Source organism: Parus major, chromosome 18 (genome assembly GCF_001522545.3).
Source record: "Parus major isolate Abel chromosome 18, Parus_major1.1, whole genome shotgun sequence".
NCBI lineage: Eukaryota > Metazoa > Chordata > Aves > Passeriformes > Paridae > Parus > Parus major.
In genome coordinates this window covers 4,051,451-4,069,518 of record NC_031786.1, presented here as the reverse complement: position 1 = coordinate 4,069,518, position 18,068 = coordinate 4,051,451, and the positions used below count along the sequence as shown (strand labels likewise).

The 18,068-nt window shown below is 43.4% G+C and overlaps 1 long non-coding RNA gene across 1 annotated transcript in view; it reads left to right on the top strand.

Annotated features, from left to right (window-relative positions):
- The window catches only part of LOC117245258, a 17,690-nt gene extending 1,572 nt beyond the window's left edge, over positions 1–16,118 (top strand). Inside the window, exon 2 of the long non-coding RNA XR_004499752.1 lies at positions 15,271–16,118. This is a non-coding gene — a long non-coding RNA (uncharacterized LOC117245258). The remainder of the gene's footprint in view (positions 1–15,270) is intronic.
- Positions 16,119–18,068: the final 1,950 nt, after the last annotated feature.

Here is an 18,068-nt window from a genome sequence, read left to right as displayed (position 1 = left end):
TTTTTTTTTTCTTTTTTTTCTTTTTAAACAAATCTAGTCACATCCATACAGCGCACCCGGGCTACCGGGAATTCTCTTAGTCACCTAAGCGCTTTTACCACCCAGCATTCCGGAGTTCGTTATTATTTGTTGGATTTCGATTCGGCACACTGCATGTCTGCAGACACTGGTTTGTGCTCCTTCTTTGGGCAGAGTGTATATACAACTCTGGGTGTGTATATTACTCTTGGCTTGTATAGCGTCATATTTATAACTTCTGTGCCCTTCTGCGTTATGTTACATTACATTTTAAGTTCTTAGAATTATTTTGAGGGTCCTCATAATTTTTTGATTTATGTAGAGATGTTTTTATTTGTCTCTTGTAAAAAGTCAATGATATTGACCTCCAGTAAAGAAAAAGGTCAAGTGGCAACAGTATTCTCAAGGCTAAAGTCTATAAAAGCAAATGGAAAATTAAAATCTTCCTGTGTGTTTTTTTGAGCCACTTAGAATTTAATTTTCTTTCTGATATAGCATTGCAGGAGTCTACATTCTGTATATGTATACACAGACTCACATAACTTTTATGCTCTGTTCCCATGAAATTTTTACGAGCAAACTTGGTTTTCAGCACAATTTTCTGTAGCAATTGCCCATGAAAAATAACAATGTTATTTCTTTTGGAATTAAGAGAAATTTACAAATGCTCTTACAGAACTCTGCGTATTTTCTCCTTCGGCCCTTTATATCCAAACACTTGTGTACAGCACACTAACATGTATTAACAGCTATTGCCCTGACACATGTCAGGACATACAGACCTTGACAGATCACAGTTATCTCCTGTGTGTGGTCCTCAGGTGCTTCTTTCGACTTGGGGGACAGTGGATGCAGTCAGATCTTACTTGGGCCTGTTCTCTTCATGAACCTATTCTGGTTGGGAGCTTTCTTTCAAACCAAAATTTCAAGGAAAACTTTTTGCACTTTTTGTTTATTTTCCCTACATGCCGGTTTTTCCAAAGAATTCAGTCTAGTGGCCACAAAAGGAAAACTACGTGAAAGTAAGGAGTAAATACAAAGATACTGTTACCTGTTTAGGACAGAACCCCCTGGAGCCCACTCCGCCGTGTATTTGCAGCCGTCTTCTCCCTGCAGATCTGTAGCCCTTAACGAAATTAATCTGCAGTGAAATCACAGAAATCTGATTCTAATCATCCTCCCTGGAACAAGTCAGCGCTACAAGAAGACAAGCATAGTGTAAAAATACTTTAGGCATGCAAAGCCATATCATTAACATTAAAACCTGATGGTGTGAAAGGGGGACGGGGAACAGATTCCTGTGCCTCCTCAGCCCGCTCCTTCCAACTTGTGCAACTTATTAGGCATCTCTGGCAAGCAGGATTTCTGTTGGTTGTGTTGCTGGTCAGGCTCCTGGACTTGCTGGTGGGCTAATGTGAAGTTTTCCCTTTAATATGAGAGTTTCTTAACTGTGCTGTTCTTTGTGAAGCTGGGTAAACAGCTGAGTTTAGCTTTTGTCAGGTTTAACATAATCTGGATTTTTTTTTTCCCCCAGCAACAATTGGTTTCTTCCTGCCTTTAAGTAGCTCTGGCAGGTTTTGTCCTCCTGAAACTTATTTTGGAGCATTATACAGCATAATTTGAGTTACTACCTTTTCGTTTGAGTGCACCAGTCAAGATTCAGTGGAAGTCTGGCTTCTGTAGAGAGTGAGTGCTCAGTATTTTATGGTCACAAGGGTTGTTAAATGTGTACCTTTGAGCTTCCAACTCCCTAGTCACTTGTAGACTTTTTTTTTCCTTAATGGCATTTGCCAAGGTGAAAGGACACATTTTTTTAAGCAATATTCATCTGTTTGCACTAGTGTGGATATAGCTGTCTATAGCTACAAGAAGTCTGTTGACAGACTGGCTGGTACTAGGAATGTGGGTTTTTGTCCATTCATCGACATTATTAGGATTATTTAGATTGTAGCCACACACAGTGCATTGACAGGCACTTTCCAACTTCTGTCTGTGCCCCAAAGAACATACAGTACAATGCAGATGTATTTCTCACCATCTGGTTTACACTGTGGAGTTTAAACATTCTCTCTGAATTAAAGTTCAGGCTGGAAGGGAACATTCCCTCATGCCCCAAATGACTTTTTGTGGGTCAAATTACCAAGTAAAAATATTTTATTTTTAAATAATATTGCTCTGAAGACTAAGTTGGGGGTAGACCATGGTTTAGCACTTTCCAAATGCTAAAGAAGATGATTCGAGCTTCTGCTGCATGTTGTGGACAAGCTCTTAAATTATTGTTTTAGCTCTGAGGCTTTCATAATGTTCTGTGCTCTTTGGGATGCAGATTCAATTATTCCCCCCTCCCCAGTTAATAATGGGGCTTTGTTTTATTTTCACTTACAAACTTTATGCCTCTCTTGCTAATCTTTCTGTGTGTACAAATATGCTTTCTTTGTCAGTCAGACTTGGCAATACTTAGGCCACACTAAACTAGTTGTGGGCAGTACAGCAAGGCTTTCTATTTATCAGGGCCTTTCCGGGGAAGTTTATTACACTGTAGGGGTGACATTTTCAGCTTTCTGAAAGAGTTGGTAAATATTTGGCAGGTTTTACTCCTTCAGGAAAAAAAAAAAAGGCCATATTTTATCTGTGATAAGGCCTGAAAGAAAACTATCTAGGCATTAAGGTTTGAGTTGTCAGGCAGAAGGGTGGGGTTCATGCAGGATATTCTTTCAATTGCCCTGAGTGAAGTCAAATGTTTGCCTGCAATTTAAGAACCACTGTTCCTCTATGTTTGCAAATAGAGACCTTCGAGCCAGGGCTGTATTTTAAGTTGCAGGAGGGCACAGGGCAGAGCAAGCCTGTGGTGTCTGGGTTACAGATACGTGTAATCAGGGGCAGGTTGGAGTCAGATCGTGCCTGGGATCTGCTCTCTTGTTCAGTACAGACCTTTCATAGAATCCTGGATGTGCTTGTGTTAGAGCCTTGCACCCTTAGAGAGGACTGAACCTCACAGGAGTGCAGCAGTGAGTGTGTGCCCAGCTTGCAGACACTTTTTCCTCCACTCTTGGCTCCATCTGCAGATGGCAAATGCTGAACTCGGGCTGTGCTTGGTGCCAGCTCCCGCTCCAGGCCAGCTCTTCAGCACACAGAGGCAAACCAGACAGGGAAGGGAATGTGCTTCTCCCTTCCCACTGCTGGCCTACTTGAGAAAACCAGCTCCTGCTGATTTCATCACTTCCCTTTCTAAGGACCCAAAAGTGCCAGGTCCCAGAGGGGCGGGGAAGAGGGTAGGAGAGTCTGGGAGAGGCTGCAGGATGGCTGGTGCTGGCCCACAGGTGAGGACACACCTCCGAGGCTTTGGCTCCTTGCCACAGTCCAAGTGACATCTCTGTCAAAGGTAAATTGGTGGCACCTGTGTGACTTTGCCAAAGCAAAGACACTTTGCTGTCTCCTTTTGCTAGTGTGATCCTGGCTTGGTAGAGGGGCTTCTCTAGGGCTTGGGAGGGTCAATGTAATGGTACTACCAGGAGGGTTACAACTGCTCAGATCCCACAGAGGGGAGTGTCTGATTGCTGGGGTAGGGAAACCCTTCCTTGCTGAGGGCAGAATAGCTCTTTCAGATCCCATCACCCATGGCTTGGTGTGAGCCAGCAGCAGTGTGGAAAAGAAATCATGTGGCTGCAGACTGAAGAAAATGAGCCAGGGTGATGCTGGTCTGGGGACAGCTTCCCCTTCCCAACTCATGGGCTTTGGATTCATGGCACATTTCTTTAGCACTGAAGAATCAAAATATTTCCAAGAGATAGATTTTGGATAGACTTCCTGAATTTTATTTGGATCTTGGTGGCCTGACAGTTTATGAGGCTGTTGGGTTTTCCTTTCTGTGGCAGCAGGCCTTTGATCTTTGTGTCCTTTGGGAGAAAGTCCTTCATAGTGTCCCTGATGTCCACGTGGGTAGATGATGTGCCCACATTTGCAAGATTTCAGTATTTTCCCAATACAGATTTGTTGATGACACCATTTATAGGTCCAGGACTGGAGTTGTGATTCCTAGATCATGCCCAATGGAATTTTCCATTATTATTATTATTATTATTATTATTATTATTATTATTATTATTATTACAAAGCATGCCACCTGACAGAGGCTTTGGAGTCCTGCTTAGGCAGTTACTGTGCAGAACTTGGCCAGATGTGGGCCCATAGAGCAATGCCCACTGCTCTGGGTGGGATTCTGAGGAGGAAACATCACCTGAACTGTCCAGTCTGCTGAAAGGTTCAGTCCTGGATGTCTGGAGGCAGGGCAGGATCTCTTCCCATCCTTTTCCTGGTGAAATCCGATGAAAAAAAATAGTGACATTCCAGTTCTCGCAACTGGTTTGAATCTCTATAAATGCACTTCACTTTTTTCTTTTTTTCTTTTGCTGTTCCAAGTATGGAATTTCCTCAAACTATAAAATTTGAAAGCAGATTTGATTCAACAAAATCTCTCTGCATGATAACTTTTAAAGTATGGCAAGGAACTCAATTTAAAACACTAATTCAATCAGCAGGCTGTAGGAACTAATCTACAGTGGCCCAAAGGCCTGCTAAAATTAGTCATGGTTTTATGTTTTTGGAAAAAAACTCTTTAGGGGTGGCTCTGTTGTTACAAAGAACAAGGCTTTTGAGTATATGACTGTTGGTAGGGTTAAATTCAAATATGCAAGTGCAGTAGTTTAAGGAATAAATTCCAGAAGCTGTTTAAGGCTCAGCTGCATTACAGAGTGACGATCAGGTTGGCTTAGGCAGAACTGCCGTAGACTATAACATCTGGAATAATATCACATTTCCCCAAAGTGGAATTTTCTTTAGGAACAGCAGCAATTGCTGATATTTGAGAGGGTGGAGCCAGCAGCAACCTACAAATGGCTGGAAAATTAATTAAGAATTTATAGAGTGAAATATTGAGACTTTGTCAGGAATCATGATTTTGATTATGATCTTTTGTTTAAAGCATCAGCTAATTCTGAGAACTGGGGCTTTCCAGGTTGCAGAGATTGGTTGGACAGTTTCTGCCGCAGCCAGAACTCAGCTCATTGGCACTTGGCTTTTTAGTCTTTTGATGAATTCCAGTGAAACAAGTTGTGGCAAACTGATTTGGAGCTTTGGAGCCAGAATATGCATGAAAAATCTTGTATGAAATGAGAGCTTGTTTTGTAAAGAATTTTATTGTAGTTCAGTTAAAATATGCTTGATTTAAAACTGTAAATGCTATTTTGATTTTTTAAAGAAAGTTAAAGGTTTCCTCAATTCTTGCATTATGGGTGTATTTTACACTTGAAGGATACTATAAAAGACTTGAAGTCTCAGTTGCGTTTAAAGTATTTTTTATTAAAAAATCTGCTTTGACTACAGAGATATTTTGTATAATTGTGACTTCATCTGTTAATTTTGAAGGAACTATTTCTGAAGAAGGAAAACTTTCCCATGCAAATAACAGTTGTACGGAACAAGAAACAGAAAGGTGCTTAATCACAAATGAGCTCATCCATTTTAATTTACCTTGGACCATGACAGCAAAAAAATAATGTCGTTCGGAAAAAAACCCCTAATCAGATATTCATCAGATATTTATCCAATTTTTCCATCTTGTGGATTATTCAGCAGTTAATGATGCTTTACATCAAGCTTTCAATACATTAAGAATGTCTGCTGCTGTATGCACCCCAAAACCAACCTGAATCTACATTTTAGAAACAGTCTAAATGAAGGGATGTTTTAAACAATTTCACTGAACAATAAAATTCAACTGAGTAACTTAAGCTAAATTTCTTAAATCTGAGTCAGTAAAGAGCTCCCAAAATGTCATGCACAATAGATTTTAACAAAGGAGCAGAACTTCCCCAAATCTTTGCACGGTGTTTGTTACTGCAACTCAAAGTGCTACTCTGAGGTTACAATTACTTTACTCCAAGTCCCAGCCTAAATTTAGCTCCAGGATTCACATACTGCACTCACTTCATTGGAAGAGTTTGGTTCTCTTGCAGCATATTTGAGCTAGTTTTGCATCTCCTTGGGGAATAAATTACAGTCTGAATGAGAACATTCACATGTATTTATGGCATTAATGCTCTGTGCAGTCGGAGGGGGCTGTGTGCAGTCAGCCTTTAAAACTAATGCTGTTTCTAGCCCCCTTCTAGAGCTTCATTTAATTTCTGTATCAATGGTCATCAAGGGCAGTAAGAAACAATGAAACATTTTTTTTTCTGACACTGTTTCTTTGCAAACATAGCAATAAGTTTCTCACTTTAGAATTTCCATAGAGTGAACTCTTTCCCCACCCAAGGCCAGCCCCATGTGAGTAACTGCACTTGTATAGCAAGTTGTTTCACATGCCCCAAATAAAAATGGGGGCATAAAAATAAATCCAGAGTAAGGAAGATGCTTATGAGCCAGTTTAAGGTGTTATGTAATACTAGTTATATAAAGTTTTGGATGTCTTTATACTTTTAAGGTATTATTGCCTTCAAAAAGAACATAAACTGCAATTTAATTTCAAAACATTTGATAGTAGTTTTGTCTTAAAATACATAAATTTGGCTTGTAGATGTGGCTACATCACAGAATGAATTTACAGCTCTCCAAAGAAACAGCAGGTGTGCCCAGTGCTAAATAAAACATCTCCTGTAAGCCAGCAGAGATCTCCTGATCTGCACCAGCCCAGGATTTGTCCCGTGCTCTAATTTTGGTGACGGGTAATGTTTTCAGACAAACAGTCACAAGCACACTATCATTTTGTAGCACTATGCTCAGTACTGTTAGGAAATTCTAATACTTTCAAACCTTCTATAACTTTGAAGTGTGTTTTCCAAACAGAAATATTTTATAACTGGTCATCTATCAGTGTTACATTAATGCCAGATTAGTTGTTTGCAGGCAGAAAGCAGCGTTTCAGTGCTCAAAAGTACATCCAAAGAGGCTGTTACAAAGTGCAGTGTGAGCTCTGCTCCAGGGTGGTGTGGATGGGATTATAACCCCTGAACTGGTGGGCTGCAAACACAAGGGTTTCTTTGAAACCTGTGGTCAGTATCTTGTGCTACCTATGCTTCTCTTGCCTGTGGCCTGTGCAGTGCACAGGAGGTGAATGGAATCAGTCACCAGGCTGAGCTCTTCCTCTCTTGTCTCCTGTCCCACTTGAGTAAATTCACACCCAGAAGGAAACGCTTTAGTCCAGGTGAAGGAAATGTGGTACATCCCAATACAGCCTCCAGAAATAGTCTCTCACCTGAATGATTTCCACAGCAACTGATGATTTTACTTTTAATGAAATTTGCTATTACTTCACTCTTCCAGGCATGGCTTTGAATGTAAGCAGCACTGCTGAGCTATTACTTGACAGCCAGAAGCCTCTTGTTCATTAAAAGTATTTTTGAAGGGATTGAATTTCCCCTTTTGCCAAGCATTTCTTGTGCCCCATGCAGTACTGAAGGGCAGTCATGAACCTGGACACTCGTAGAGCTGATAAATGATAACATCTCATTCTCACTGAAGTATCTCATTAGAAGTACCTGGCAAAATGATTCCTAATTCACCCAATATGGAGTTCAGTAAACTTCATCAGTCTAAACAGTGGGTCCTTGGTCTGGACTTCTCCTCAAGGCAGAGGAAAGGGGGAGATGACTCCAGGGTCAGGGTGTCTCACTGGGGTGAGTTAATACTTGAGGCTGGGAGACAGCTCTCACTGTGCTCATCAGGAAGTGTGTACAATCAGTTTTGAGTCACAGATGTGAAGGCTCACTAGCAACTGATGCAAATAGAAAGGTTTTTAATCACATATTTCAGTTAACTCAGAGACTTGCTTGATGGCTTTGGTATGAGACATATGAGAGGTGTAAAACTTGTAGATGAGAAGCTCCACCTGTAACAGGGGACTGGAGGTCCCAGTGGTGGCTGGGCACTGAGCACCCTCAGGCACCAGCACCAGGGTGTGCCTGCAGCATCCAGCTGTTCTGTATGATGCTGTAACTTCCTTTCAATCTCTGTGACAAGTGAATTGCATTTCTTTAACCTATTCTTATGGCTCTAAACTACTAGCAATTTTAAGGACACCTAGCTCAGCTTCATGTTGCCAACTCCTGTCTAGTTTAATTAATGACAATCAGCAAATGATTGGGGTTGTCTTGTGACTTGCTGCTGTAAGGAGCTTCCGGATATATAGAGTCAGACTCCAAAACCAGTGGGCATTTTCCACAGCTATCAGTGGTTATGAACCTGCACCTGGCCAATCTGTTCCATTTGAAAAAAAACATTTCAGAGCTACCTCTAAGAAGCAATGCTGAAATGAGAGGGAAAAGTCATGTAAATTCTCCCACACCTGCAGCACTAAGTCTGGGATCCCCAGTAATGTAAACTTCATTTTCTGTGCAAGATTTTACCACTTTTAGTACAAAAAAAAGCTTAAACTTACAACAAAAGACCAACATCTTAAGCAGAAAGCAATATAGTTTAAAAGCTCGAGGTCAATGTATTAGTGCTTCAAGAAGAGTGAGTGCACCTGGGCTTGGCCTGCTGTCTCTCTGGGAACTGTGGGGTTTTTTCTCTTCTCTGTTGTGCCTCAGAATCCAAAATAGACACTTTTCATGAATGCACTGGCAAGGAACAGCATGTGATGGGATTAGTGCTGAGGCAAAGCCAAAACACTTATCAATTATTGTATCTGTTTACTTCTTCAAAGAAGGCTCCCTTCAGAGGCACGTGCCTCCTCGCTTGTAACCAAACCCTCTCTGCTCTCCCTCGCTTGTTGAAAATTGATTTGCACATGCTTTGCTCCAGTGGAAGTCTCTTGGCTTGTCCCTGTGAAATGTCACTGCTGGTGGGTGTTCCCTGCCCTTGGGATGCTGGCACTGCACATGGGTCACACGCCTGCCTCGAGGAGTGGCTCTGTCCGGTCCATCCAGGCTCCCTGAGCACCACAAAAGGGGCAGTTGTGTCTTTAAAAAAAAAAATGGAGCTTTCAGGTCCCAGGGACTGGACACAATTTGACTTTGCTAAATTATTATGAACTAGGAATAAGTCTTTGCTGGAAAGGTGGAAAAGCACAGTGAAAAAAATCCTCAGGATCATGTAAGCTGTGGCTAATGAAATGTGAATTTACGTGACCACCCATAGCTGATGCACATTTTATGCTTGACTTCTTCCATGTGATGAGTCCACTGCTAGCAGGGGCGATAGTTTTAATTATATGCTCCATATTTTTTTTAGGACTTTGTACACTGCTCAGACATAAGGGAACCGATTCACAAAGTGTGCAAATGAAATTAGTCTAAGTTCTTACCTGAAGCAGTATCCAGGCAAAGTAAAAAACTAAGCCAAATGCTTTTTAAAAGCTTGTAAATGACAATAATTAGCTCATATTTTAATGCTAATACATTCTGGCCCATATATATAGTATTGTAATGCTCATAATCAGCATTGGTGCAAAAATGTGGAGAATAAGTCCTAATTTGTAGTTTTTTAAAAAGTCAGAAACTGGACTGTGTGAATTCTTTGGAGTGCATGAGCAAAGGAATATTCTTATATTCTTTCCACTTATTTGACCTCAAAGAACTGGTAAATGGGAGAGCACCAGAACACCTGATAGATCCACCTAAAGCTCCAGGTCAGTAGCATGCTTAAGCACATGCTTAACTTAAAGCATACAATTAATCACATCCCCTGTCCACGGAGTAATTAAACTCGTGCTTATGTACTTTGTACAGCACAGTACCAGCCTGCAGGCGTTCTCTGAATAATACTGTGCCTGAGAAAGTGGTGAATCAGAAAGTGATTTTTGGCTGGAGTTTGAAAATGAGTTTAAAAGAGTGAGTTAGGCACCCAGAACTTATATTTGAATAGCTAAGGAAAAAGCTGGTCTTGTCAGCAAAGCCAAGTAAGTAGCAAGGTGTGGCCATGTACTTTGTGGTAATGCCTCAGTTTTGTTTTAAGTGAAATTTAAAAAACCCTTTTGCTCGGTAATTCCCTGCTGCTCTCCTATAACTCTTTGCTTCCCTCAGTGCTGACCAGCAGAGCCCAGGCCAGGCAGCCTCTTGCTGGAAGCTTCTCTCTCAACTCACTGGTCAGGGTCTAGGTGGGTTGAGCAGCACTGGCAGGTCGAGGCCAGCAGCGTGGCTGCTTTTCCTGTCACTAAGCAGTCTGGGCAGGGCTCTATGGGAACACACTCCTCTGGAGCCAGCAGGATGGGCACTGCTGGTCATTATCCATACCCCCTCCACCCCTCTCCAGCTGCTCCAGCACTGCTGGGGCCAGAGCCTTGGCTTACAGCTGCACTACTGAACCCACCAGCCAATGGTACTGAGCGTGGTCCTGGGCAGAACTGTGGCCTGGGACTGCTCCGGCCAGTCCTGGACATTGTCTGAAACTCAGCATGAGCAATGGACCATTATCAAGAGGCTGTTCAGATGTGTCCCCTTTCCCCCCTTCTTTTGGAGACTTTAACAGGACAGCAGTTGTCAGGCTGGTCTGGTTGGCCATGCCCGGGTTAATTTGAAGGAATCATGGAGCCTCTTCCAGCCACAGCTTCTCCCTTGGCAATTTTCTCCTACTGCTCTACTGTTCTCCCCTCCTGTCCCTGTTGTGGTGCCAGCCAGTTTGATGTGTCAGTCATGCACCAGTGAGCTCCCACCTGAGCTGCTGTAGGTGTGCTTTGTCCACACATGGGCAATTTGTCCAGGCAACACTGCCATCTTCATTCCCAGCCTGAGCCAGGTCATGGTCCCTTGCTACTCAAATGAGTGTAATGTGGCAGCCTCTAGTAACTTGTTGATGACTAATTGTTTTATTTTATACACTTTAAGTCAGCTGCTTTAATCTGCTTGTTCTCCAAGGCTCTGTGTATAAATGCTAGTGAGGTCACCATGCTGAGGCAAACCAGGGCAGCATCAAAAGCTCCTCTTTGAAATATTGGCGCCTGAGTATCTGAATGGTGGGAGGCTCATTTGCAAAGCAGCCTCTATGGCAAGTCTGTGAAATGTGTTTGATTATCCAACCTTACCATTTTCAAAGGGACCCAGTCAAGATGAACAGAGCCTAAATGTACCATCTCCTAAAAATAACTTTGGCTTTCCAGCTCCTCCGCTGATGCTGGGAGTGGGAGAAAAAAAAGTGGTGCTGCAAAATGAGGATTGTAGAGAGGAGGTGTCAAATGCACGTGGTCAAACCCACCTCTTGTCAGCCCCCGAGGCTGGGTGCTCTTCCAGTAGTGCTCAAGTGTTCCTGCACTTTGGGCAGCCCCTGCCCCTGACACCGGCTCTCCCAGACAGGAGCTCAGCTGGGCAGCTCTGCTGGAGACAGTGACAATGGGGACATGGTCTGTTCCTTGGCAAAGGGAGACACTTCCTGAATTCTCCTAATGTATGTATTTTTAATTTTTTGTGGGTGAGGGACAGGGGCAGGACCGTCCAGGATGGATCACAGTTCTCAGTGTGCATTCCTTTTCTGCTGTACAGTTAATACTTTCTTGGGACTGCTCCTGTAATTTTCAAGATGGTGATCAGCCTGATCTTGGTTTTGAGACAAAACGCAGAGCCACGCCTTGTTCCAGAAAGCAAACCCCACATGTAATGGTTTCTGGAAGTGTTGCCAGCATTTCTCCAAAGCAACTCATTAATTTCAGGGCCATGCTGATATGGGATGCTGTGTTGGTGTTGTGTCCGCTGTCCACTCCAGATTTGGGAAGTGTACAGTCCCAGAGTCCTCAGAGCCTTGGTGCACTTTCAGCTGCTCTGAAGGCAGTCCTTTGTCTTTTCCAAGCAATGTAGAGCCAGCACTGCTGCCATCTAAACCCGGAGGCTGAAGCTCTTGTCTGGGCACAGCAGGATCGGCAGCTGCTGTTTAAAAGGCTCAGAATCTCTCCTGTGAGTGGGTGTTACTCACTTGGTAATACCAGTCCATTCCAGCTGAGGATCTGTCCCTTTGTTTTGTGTATGGGACAATTTGTTTTCAATTTTTGTTTCTGAAAGGAAACTGTCAAGACAAAATTCACACTTAAAAAAATTAAGGGAAACAGCCCTTTGTCCGTTTCTAACAATCCCTTTCCATGACTAAAGCTGGAAGAATTCTAGAAACTGCAATAATATTTTTACCTTCACTTTGGTTTTGTTCTGCTCTTCCATTTTCTAAGTTTCAGATAGAGCACAACAAATATGATTTGAGTTAACATCAGTGTAACCTAGAGATGAGCGCTTTGATCATCAGAATCTGATTGTGCTTTATCTAGAAGTGGGACAGGGGTAGCAGGGAGCCAAAAGTAGCTTAGGCAATATTCACTCTTGTAGTGCACAGCCTCGTGCTGGCTTTGCAATCCAAGAGGGAGCATGCAAAGCCTCTGTGGAGGGTATTCCCCTTCAGCACATATCCATCCTCACTCAATTCTGCCAATGACCCAATGCCATTAAAATACAGCTGGGGGTGAGACAGCCTTCCTAGGCTGCAACAACTCTAGTTACCTGCTCTTCTGTGCCCTGGGTCTGCTCTGCCTGCTCGTAGTGGGGTCCTGCCTGCTGGGGAGGTTGTGTTCTCCCTGGGGCAGGGGCTCATCAGATTTTCTTCCTTGGTGGTACAGCAGCCAGTGCTGCAGGGACCTGGTCCTGCCTGGGGCTCCCCTCAACTACAAAGAGTTGCTTATTGTCAAACCAAGGAGAATTTAAAAAGGACAAAAAAACTTTTGAAAATATCAACATGCATCTCATTTTCATTATAGTCCTAAAAACTACTTGATGCTCATTCCAAAAGAATTGATTCCTTAAATGAATGAAACAGCCAGGAGTGCTGCTTTCAGTGTGGGACTGCTGATGCTCTGACTCATGCTGTGCTTCTCGTGGGCTCTGGCTTTTATGCTTCATTTAGGACACCAACGTCATTAGCATTTAGAGGGCTGCTGCTTTTTTTTATTATTATTGTTGCCCTGCTGTTGTAACTTTCTCAAAGATGCAAATAATATTTGGATTTGGAATGTTTTATTACCAAGTCAAGGCACAGGGTTTGCTTTCAGCTGACTTACAGAAGAAATTGTAAATGAAAATGAGGTGTGGCTCTGTGCAGTTCTGAGAGGGTCTCCGAGGTTTTGGGATGCCTGGTTGTCTGTTATCATGGAGTGTCATCCTATGTGGGATTGGTGAGGATATTTGTCTTGTGTTGCACAGGGCTGGGACCTTGGTGGCTCCCCAAGCATCCCTGGTCACACCAGCTGTGTGCATGTCCCTGGACATGGCTTGTGTGAATGGCCACCACCTGCAAATGTGGTGCTGCCAGAGGGTCCCTTGCTAAGGCACCAATGTGATGCTTTTACTACAAGGGGAAAGAAAAGAAGAAAAGCCCCAAGAGTGCTATGGGGTTCCCTGCTTTGACACAAACTCTCCTGGAAGTGCTTGAGCATCTCACAAAATCCTTCTGAAGGACAACAGCTTGCAGGGACACTTGCAAGCCCGTTATGGGATGGGGCCCACCCCTGTAAGAGCAGAATTGTGGGAATCTGCCTGTAGTTTCTGTTGAATCTACTGCCATCAAAATACTGATCAATTAAAATTAAAGTGTTACTCCTTGCCCTAAGAACATGCAGGGCTGGGCTGGGATTTCCAGGAGGACTTGTGAATGAAGGTTGAAAATTCCCAGTGCAATAGTTAACCCCTTTTTAGATGGAAATGTATAGATCTTCTTCAGATATTACTTTACCTGAAAGTTGTTAAGAAATCTGAAGTAATCCCCTAAAATTCTCAGCTTTATTAATAAATTAAAGGCAACTGCTGTTCCAGATGGGTGTGAGCTTTCCTGCTGGGACCTGGGTGCTGCGAGTCCCTTGGGGAGATCCAAGTGCCCCTGGGGTTGCAGGGTATGACCCAGGGTGGGATGTGTGGGGCCGGTCAGACCCAGGGTCTCCACTTCCCCCAGCCAAAGACCACTGCTCACCTGGGTGCAGGACAAGGTGATCCTGCTGTTTGCCCCAGTGGCTGGGGTGTTCCAGGGCTGCCTGCAGCGAGCTGTGCCAAGCTGTGGTTGGTGGCACCCTCGCGAGCGACAGACGAGCCATCTGGCATTACGCTGAAACGTGGTGTGGTGTTCACTTAGGGGAGCCAGCAGGGATGGCAAAGCAGTTGCACACCTTCCCCTGCCATGTGGGCTGGGCACTGGGCACTGGGACACTGGGCACTGGGGCTGTGGCACTACCGGGCACATCAGCAGAGCCGCGTGTGCCGCGCTGGAGAGAATGGACCTGTCAGACCCTGCCCTCCTGGGGACCGACTGAGCGGCAGCAAGAAAAATGAGGGACTTTCAGGGGCAGCTGTGTTTTACTAACCCAGTCATAATGCCCCTAAAAATCCTTATTGTTCTTGCAATAGTCAACTGTGGCATGGGGAGGCCTGGAAGGAGAGCTCGAGGGCAGGCGGCCCTCGGGAAGGAGGGCTGGCAGGTCAGAGCAGGGTGTCAGGCTGGGGACGGTGTTCCTGTTGGAGTGGAACTAGAAGGACGTGGTGCTGTGACCTGTGGTGTGGAGCATGAACTTCTTATGATGCTCAGGACATGAGAGCCGTAGCACAAAGATGGGGAAATTAAACAAGCTGAGTGCTTTCCCTCCCTGTTGTGTCTGTGACATTTCCCCCCACCAGAAATAAATGCAACTAGAGAGACGCACCCCAAGCCTACTGAAAGAGCCCTTACCCAAACCATTCCTCCCAGTTCCGTTTTACTTCTCTTTCAGCAAGTTCATTGCAGGTCTCTGGTCATCCACAGCATCTTTCTCTGAACTTTATTCCTGCTCTCGTATTTCAGATCAGACCATGATGAAGTAATTGTGTGCAAAGAAGCAATTTGTTAAACAGAACCATAATTTTCAATTATTTGCCATCTTTATGTATTCTAATACTTTATTTGCATTTCTAAAAGCTTCTGTATGCTGAGTAAAAGTTTTTATTTTCATTGAACTCTACAGCAATGTTCAAAGCTTTTATCCTTTAATAACTCCAGGGGTATGGATAGACAAATTAATAGGTCCCTGGCCCCACAACAGCAGCAGTCCTTTCACGTTGTCTTTGTGGATTACTTATTCATTACCTTTCTGAAAAGGCTTTGTTAATGCCATTTAGAATTTTTATCAATTAATTGATATGATTATCAATTAATTCTGCTTTATATGCTTATGCTAATAGATTAGGATTGCATGCTTTTTTTTTTTTTAATTGAGTTTTATGGCTCTGGAGCAAGATTTACTCATCTGTTATTTGTCATTCTCAGGAGCATTTCAACTGCTTTTCTTAAAGCTGAATTCTTTATAAACAAGGAGTGACTAGAAACCCTGAGCTGAGTCCCAGGTCTGGCTTAACTTTGTAAGGCACACTGACACACTGAGGCTGCTCCACTTAAGGTATGGTATGAACCAGGAGCTGATCCCGTGGCTGTGGAATGAGTGTTCACATGGAGTCATCCTGCTGTAGCTATTGCAGCTGCTGTGTAAGCAAGTCCTAAAGGACAATCCTTGTTCCCAGTGTGACTGTGTGACAGATAAGACACAATGGGCACAAGGAAGATGCTGCTATCAGTGAAGGATGGATACTGTTCAACCCACTGGGAATAAAGAAACCTGGGCTGTTCAAGGCCCCACAGAACTGGGAGTTTCCTTCGTGTCAGCTGATTGCAGAATTGGGACACTTTTGGAACTGTTTGTGTCCAGACTTCCTGCTTTTACACCTTTGATTTCTGAGACTGCCTCATCACAGGAAACACCAGATCTGCTGTTCCTCTCCAGAAGGATTTCTGTATCCAGCAACTCTTGTGTCTTTTTTGGACACTGAAACAAGATAAAAGGGCTTGAATGTTTCCTTGGCAAGATGGTTGGATGGAATTAGTTTAATCTGTTCTGATTCTGACACCTACAGTAAACTGACCCAATCATCACTTCTGCTAACAGGCTGCAAAGTTACACTCTACTACTGTGGAATATTCTTTGTGATGAAAACAGGAGGATCAGGAATGGGGGTTTGTAACTTTTTTGGATGAGTTTCTGTTACAATTTTTATCTTTAGTATCAACACTTTAAATAAGAATATTTATATGTTAAAATAAACATATTTTTTGCCCTGGAATACGCCTCCCCAGCTTCTTCCTACTCAGCTCTGCCACTGTGAAGAGAACCCACCCATGGATTTTAAAGTCAGAAGGACGAGTCAAAACTTCTAACAGAGGATGCGCACAGAGCAACTCCTGCAGTTCCTCCTGCAGCCCAGGCCCTGATGAATGGATCTTATATGCTATGGGAACTTTGCCTATAGAAATGTCTGAGAAGCTGTTCCAGGGCTTTATAACCTTGTGTCTTTTTCCTTGTGGTAAGCTGCAAGTTGCCCACTTATCCGGGCTCTGTGGACAAAACCCTTCATGTGTGTGCCTGCATGTGGGGAATGGCAGAGCACCATGGCTTGGTGCTGGTTTTGTCAGTTCTGTTCCCAAATCTCCCCAAGTTGCCACACCTGTCAGAGAGGAGGGTTGGTGCAGCAGAGGTCTTAGGGTCACTTGGTACGTGGCCAGGGGTTCACATGCAGGATCCCTTGTGCACATCCTGCAGTGGGATCCAGCCCTGCTGGTCCCTCTTTAACATTTGAGGACACTGTCAACAGACCCAAGTCCATTTCTTAGTGCTCACACTAAGCCACTATGACTTCAAGAACAAATCTGACTAGATTGAATTTTCTTTCTTTTTAAAGTTCAGTGTCACTTAGCACTTCCAATTTAGCTTGAAAAAAAAGCAGAAATACCTAAAATAAATGTGTTTTGAAAAGTACATGCAGGCAACTATGGGGTTTTTTCAGACTCAGGTGATGCTCTCAGCTTCCACTGCTGTTAAGCTCTGCCCCAGACTTCCTTCAAGTTGTCATCCCTAGTCTGTGCTAAGCATCATGAACATGAAAATAGATCCTGCTGAAATAAAACACCCATGTCCTCACATGCACACAATTTTTTCTCTGAAAAACAGGTAACAGCAGATGAACTAAGCCTGAGTCACCAGTGATGCTGCTTTGCCCATCCTTGGAAGGTGCAGAGCATCTGGATTGGCGACAGCGTTACCACTGCCCACAAAGAACTGACCCGAGGCAGCACAGAGCAAAGGGTGCAGGGTGAGATCCCAGCAGGGAAAAGGGGAAAAAACTAGAAATTTCTCTTCAAGTACAAGTAATTCTGTTAATGCCTGCAAGGAGTCTCTCACTGCAGGCGACGCTTGCCTTGCACTGTTATCAGCTGCTTTCAGTGCACAGCTCCTGTCCAGAACAGTTTAATGTGGTACATTCAATCAAACAGAAATTGTATGTTAGACACATACATGGAATAAAATCAGAGTAGAAAATACACTTTGCAGGCAAATTCATTTTATTTCTTTTATTGAAGCCCTGTGGTACTTCGATGTAGTTTCTGATGAATAAATAGCCACTTCACAGAGGAAATAGTTATTTTGGCAAACTTTTGTCTAGTTTAAACATTTGATTTTCAGCAAGACTGAATAAATCCAAGCTTTCAAGGAACCTTTAGCTTTAGCAGGTGGTTACTGGGCTTTGTCTTTTTAATTGGACCAGAACTGGGCATGTTTCACCAAGAGAACATTTGCTGGAGTTGGTGGGAAATAAACTACAACTTCTCCAGTGGCATGGCTGGGCCAACCTTCACATGAGCTGGACCCTGTTCTGGTGCCCAGTTTGTATTGCCTGGGGTTCAAAGGCTGATACCTGGTACTTTTTAAAGAGAAAAACCAAAACAATCCCTCAGCAAAGTGAGCTGACATCCCTGAGTGCCAAGTTCAGCACACAAACTCATCAGCTGATCTAGAACAGCATGACTGTGCCTTTCTCTGCAACATCAAGTTTGAAAAGTTTGTTATGTCATTGGAGCAGGATTTGTCTTCTTAACCTTAGCCAAACAGACAGAAAGTCCTCTTGTTACTGAGATTGATGCTGCTTTCTATGCAGCTTTAAAAAAAAAGAAAGAAGAAAAAAGAATGTGCTGTTTCCTGAATACGAAGGATACAAGAAAAACAGTTGTGGTGTCCC